This window comes from Ochotona princeps, chromosome 13 (assembly GCF_030435755.1).
Source record: "Ochotona princeps isolate mOchPri1 chromosome 13, mOchPri1.hap1, whole genome shotgun sequence".
In the NCBI taxonomy this organism is placed as follows: Eukaryota; Metazoa; Chordata; class Mammalia; order Lagomorpha; family Ochotonidae; genus Ochotona; species Ochotona princeps.
Genome location: NC_080844.1, coordinates 9,664,361 through 9,670,360, shown reverse-complemented (window position 1 = coordinate 9,670,360; position 6,000 = coordinate 9,664,361). Strand labels below are relative to the sequence as shown.

Genomic DNA, 6,000 nt, shown 5'->3' with positions numbered 1-6,000 from the left:
ATTACAACCCAAACATGTTGTTACTCAGTATTTTATTCTTTGCTACATGTAATCTTGAGGTCTCCTAATATATAATATGCTTATTGTATGTTTTCAAACACAGTGTTGATTTGGATGAGACAAAACAAATTGATGCAAACATTTATATACTAAATCAGGACATATTTATTATATGCTTGCCATTTTTTTATAATGGTAGCTATAGTGAATGATCAGTGCCTAGCTATATCAATTCATTAGATAATCCCAAAAATGCTTAGTGGATACCTTTCTTCTTTTATTAGTTTTAATGTCTTTATACATTGAAATGTTGCTTCATCTAGTTTTGGGTGACCTAGTGGTAGGGAAAGATGTGATAAAATACTCGATTATTCCACTTTCTTTTCAAGTTTTCAATAATGATTCAGGTATTTTCTTTGTCTTTCAAGCCAGTATTGCATCTTACAGTTTCATACACGTTTCTTGTGTTGAAATTCATTGCTGGAATCTGTTTTAGCAATGCTCAAATTTCACCATTTCAGTCACTAAAAAATCCTTCTTGGATTGACTTGAAGGTTGGTCAAGCAAGGCCCTGATGTTCTTGGGTGAGGTCTAATTTTCTGCTGTAACGGTATATTCAGAAGTTACCTGATATATTTTCTTTCTCTGCTTTGAAATAAGTCATGCTGAAGAGCACTCTGACTCATTTTAGTGAAAAATGGTATTTCAAGACTGCATCTGTGGGCCCGGCGGCGTGGCCTAGCGGCTAAGGTCCTCGCCTTGAACGCCCCAGGATCCCATATGGGTGCCGGTTCTAGTCCCGGCAGCTCCACTTCCCATCCAGCTCCCTGCTTGTGGCCTGGGAAAGCAGTCGAGGACGGCCCAATGCTTTGGGACACTGCGCCCGTGTGGGAGACCCGGAAGAGGTTCCAGGTTCCCGGCATCGGATCGGCGCGCATCGGCCCGTTGCGGCTCACTTGGGGAGTGAATCATCGGACAGAAGATCTTCCTCTCTGTCTCTCCTCTCTGTATATCTGACTTTGTAATAAAATAAATAAATCTTAAAAAAAAAAAAAGACTGCATCTGTGTCCTGTGGGAATTCTTTCTTACTGGCTTATCATACTATCATATTTTCAAAGAACAAAGCCAGAGCACACCCATACTTCAAAAGTTTGTGGAAAGATGAAATTAAAAGATAATGTATACTTTCCATCATCTTGAAGAATTTGTGTGTGTGTATATATATATATGTATGTATATATATATATATATATATATATATATATACAGAGCAACAGAAAGGGAGGAAAAAATAGAGGAAACAGAGCGAGAATCTTCCACCTATTGGTTCCTTTTTAAAATGGTTATAATAGTTGGCACTGGACCAAGCTGAAGCCAGGAGATTGGAATACCATCTTGAACTCCCTTCATGCATGGCAGGGTCCAAGCAATGGAGCCACATTCTACTACTTTCCCAGATGCATTATCAGGGAGCTGGATTGGAAGTGGAACAGCCAGGCCTTGAACTGGGTCTCCAGTAGATGATGCCAGCGTTACAAGCAGCAGACTACTTGAAGCACCACAATACTGGCCTGTCCATGAACTTTTTTTTTTCACGTTTTTTTAATTTATTATTTGTAATTCATTAATTACATTGTATTATGTGACACAGTTACATAGGTACTTGGGTTCTCCCCACCCCTCCCCAAACCCTCCCACCATGGTGGATTCCTCCACCTTGTTTCATAACCACAGCTCAAGTTCAGTTGAGATTTCCCCATTGCAAGCGTATACCAAACATAGAGTCCAGCATCTTATTGTCCAGTCAAGTTCAACGGCTTCTTAGGTATACCCTCTCTGGTCTGAAGACAGAGCCAGCAGAGTATCATCCCAGTCAATTGAAAGCTCCAACATACCATCAGCAAAAATTTACATCATTATGGAATTAATTGACATAGTAATGAGTAACCAATATGTTAAAAGTAAATGCGAGTTCCCAGCCACCTTCAGTGACCACCTCACTTCCATTTCAATTTTAGTTTATACACAACATATAACATTCATAACATAGCATGTTATACATAACATCATATCATCTTAAATTAAGGCAAACATGTGGTATTTAACCTTTTGGGATTGGCTCATTTCCCTTAGCATTATGGTTTCCAGTTTGGCCCATTTGGCCACAAAGAACTGCATTTTGTTTTTTTTAATAGCTGAGTAGTATTCCATGGAGTAGATGAACCATAGCTTTCTTATCCAATCCTCTGTTGATGGGCATTTTGGTTGCTTCCATGTTTTTGCAATTACTGATTGTGCTGCTATGAACATAAGAGTGCATGTTGGTTTCTCGTAAAACAATTGTTCTGGATATATTCCTAGGAGTGCTATTGCTGGATCATACGGTATGTTGAATTTGAGTTGTTTGAATATTCTCCATACTGATTTCCATAGAGGCTGTACCAGCCTGCAGCCCCACCAGCAGTGGAGTAGGGTTCCTTTTTCCCCGCAACCTCGCCAACAAGTGTTGTTGGTGCTTTTATTCATGTGGGCCAGTCTTACTGGCGTTAGGTGGTACCTCATTGATGTTTTAATTTGGATTTCCCTTATTGCCAGGGAACTTGAGCATTTTTTCATAGGTTTATTTGCCATTTGGGTTTGTTCCTTTGTGAAGTGTTTGCCCATTTCCCGTGCCCATTTCTTGAGTGGCTTGTTTGTTTTGACATTTTGGCTGTTTTGTAGCTCTTTGTATATTCTGGAGATTAGCCCTCTATCACCTATGTCGTGTGCGAAGATCTTCTCCCATTCTGTGGGTTGCCTTTTTACTTTGTTGATTGTTTCTCTAGCTGTACAGAAGCTTCTTAGTTTGATGAGGTCCTAATTGTTTATTTTGGTCTTGATTTCTACTGCTTTTGGAGTCTTTTTTAGGAAGTAGGGGCCTACCCCTAAGTGTTGCAGTGTGTTTCCAACATTTTCTTCCAAAAGTTGGAAGGTTTCTGGATGTAGGTTTAGATCTGTTATGCATTTAGATCTGATCTTAGTGTATGGTGAGAGATGTGGATCTATCTTTTTATTTCTGCAGGCTATTAACCAGTTGTCCCAACAGCATTTATTGAACAGACCTTCCCATTTGCCTGGATTGTCGTTTGTCTTTTTGTCAAAGATTATTTGGCTGTACCTGTTTGGGTCCATGAACTTTTTGAAGCATCTCATAGATGCAATTTAACATTCAGTACACTGGGATACAGGGAAGGATGATAAAATAGGATAGTGCGTAATTACTCATTTGAAGTCCAAAATATACATACTCACTAATAAAAAATTACAAATAAATAACAATACTATTGAGAATAGCATGTTCACCATAAAAAGTTTTACCATTTTTGGGACAATCCATGATTCTGAGTATGTCCCATGAAAGCATGAAGTATTAGAATTTTATAGCCAATTACAATATATATTATAGCTCCATTCTAAATACATTACCAATTAAAAATCACTCAGGTTTATTTCTCCCATATAACTTGAACTCTTTGAGGACCCAATTCTTTTTATTTTTTTTTTACTGTCTATCATAACTTACTTTTACTTTTACTTTTTTACATAGCTTCCTTTATCTCACATTCATAAAGGACATTTTCTGGATTCTGCCACATATTTTAATGTTAAATATTATTTTTGACATGCAAGTAGAGTGAAGAGTGTTCCTCACATGGAAAGAGATTATAAAAAGATGACATACCACTTAAATTAAATGTCGTTTTTAGTTGAAAAGCTAATAAAGTAGTTACATCTCTCCCCTCCACCCCCCAAAAAGCCCCACATATCAGGTAGTGACGGAGACAACATGTTCAAAGCTGAGACGATTAAAGCAAGCGCAAGTCCTCAGATGCAACTGAGGGAGCCCAGCTCCATACAGCCGAGTCAGCCTCAGGGGCACCGACCGACACACGGCTGGGAGACATCCTGACAGCCCCACTTAGGACACTGACTGCAAACAGCCTCGTTTCAGTATCCAACTCATGAATAAAGATATTTTCTTCATTCTTTCTCAGAAAACTTCTTGAAAGTTTTTTTTATTTACAATGCCAACTTTTAAAAGTTCGCTCAAGTTAACTGACAATAAACTAGACAGAAATGGCTTTACAAGAGGGAAAGCCCAGAATGTCACTTTCTATCAAGAACCCACAATTCAGTTTTTTTCAGAGCAAAGAAAACAGAAACTTTCGATCATACTAGAGGAAACTCAGGTTTGGAATCTGTACTGAAACTACACAAGCAGTGAGGACAACATTCTGCTACAACAAATGATTTGCTGCTGCATTTGTCTACTGTTTGCCTAATATTGACAATTACAAGCAGAGCAGTGCAACTAATATTTGGAATAATCGTTACAGTGTTTCAGTGTCAGGCACAATATTTCACTTCTCTTCACACCACTGATTCTCTGAGTATCTGGGCTGCTACTTCTTCAGTGAAGTCGTTCTTTATGTTGGAGGTCTTGCGGATCTCAGGAGTCTTTGCCTTGATCATGTTGGCAACAGTCTTGCACGTAAAATCAAGCAAACCTTTGATGTCCAAGTAGTTTGCAACCAGAATAAGCTCAAAAAGTGTTCCTTGGTCAACTTTCAGAAATTCTTGCTCCCAAACAGGGATACCATCTGTTCGCTTTTCTTTGTTCTTATCATCTTCAGGAGGAGAGGAGTCATCCTTGTGGTGGGTGCACCACTGACGACCTGTTTTAAATACTGCTGCATTAACATTTGGTAGAGGAACTGGGCTATCATCTCCTTCATCATCCATTCCCAAATCTTCCAACGTGGTCTTGATAGTCACAGATTACTTGGCAATTTCCACATCAACTTCAAAAATCTCTCCATCAGAACTCTGCAACTTAGCTGAAGGCATGGTGTTCCGAGCTTGTGGACATGGCGGCCCGAGGAGCAGGCGGCATTGGCACACAGAAAGAAAGGTGGAGGACAGACCGCTCTGAGGACCTAATTCTAAAATTAAATTAATAAAACAGAAGATGGTGACAGATGCCTGGCTTCTCATTCTTTATCCACCTATTCTTATTTCCTTCATCAATCTTAGTTAAATGCACACAATTTTATATTCTCAGTTTCTCTAGATCAACGGTAGCAAAATATACAAATTTTAGACAATAAAAGATTCCAGAAAACCCATCAAATTAAGTGATAAATATTATTCATTACTTTTTGGGGTCTGCATGATGAAAGGAAGAAATGCAGTCTTCATTTCACTTGGTCTCCTACTGATGGCCATGTGGGTTATGTCAAACACAGAACATTGACTTTTCATCTTTTTGTCTGTTTATTCTTGGCACCAATTTCTAGAAGAGGAACTGTTGGGTCAAAGGAGAAGTGAAAAAGTGAATTTCCTAGAAATTGCTACCTATACCTACACTGGATTTTAATTAATTTACAGTGCCCCCCGCCCCATGGTACATGAGAATGACTAATTCTCTCCATGGTTTTGACAGTAAGGAATATTGTAAAATATTTTGTTGCTATTGTCAATTTAACAAGTGATAAAAATCATGCCTTGTTAAAATGATAATGTTTATACCTTTTCTTATGAGTGTAAGTGAACACACATTGAAACAGATCATGAGTCATACGCACCGAGATTCACATTTTCTATGACCTTTAAGTTCATGTTTTTATGAACTTTTTATTGATATTCTCAGTCCATTAACCTTCAGAGACACTCTAATTTGTGCTCTCTTTTATAAGCCTTTGGTCTATTCCAATTGTTTCCTTTTATGCTTCAAGCCACAAATAAATTTCCAATTTGTCAAATTTCTTCTTTAGTTTCCTTTTTTATTTCATCATCACACAAACACCACATTCCTCTCTCTTTCACTTAACATCTTCAGATTTAAGAACAAAATTATTCATAATTCCTGATGGTGGGAGAATTCTCCGCAATATTGTTTATTACATTTTCAGCTTTTATTTTGAAGTAATTATGGATTCATAGAAAACTGCCCAGTATGT

At 38.1% G+C, this 6,000-nt stretch overlaps 1 pseudogene; it reads right to left on the bottom strand.

The window, feature by feature from the left end:
• Positions 1–4,401: 4,401 nt before the first annotated feature.
• LOC101516254 (S-phase kinase-associated protein 1-like) lies at positions 4,402–4,888 on the bottom strand (annotated as a pseudogene).
• Between the last annotated feature and the right edge of the window lie 1,112 nt (positions 4,889–6,000).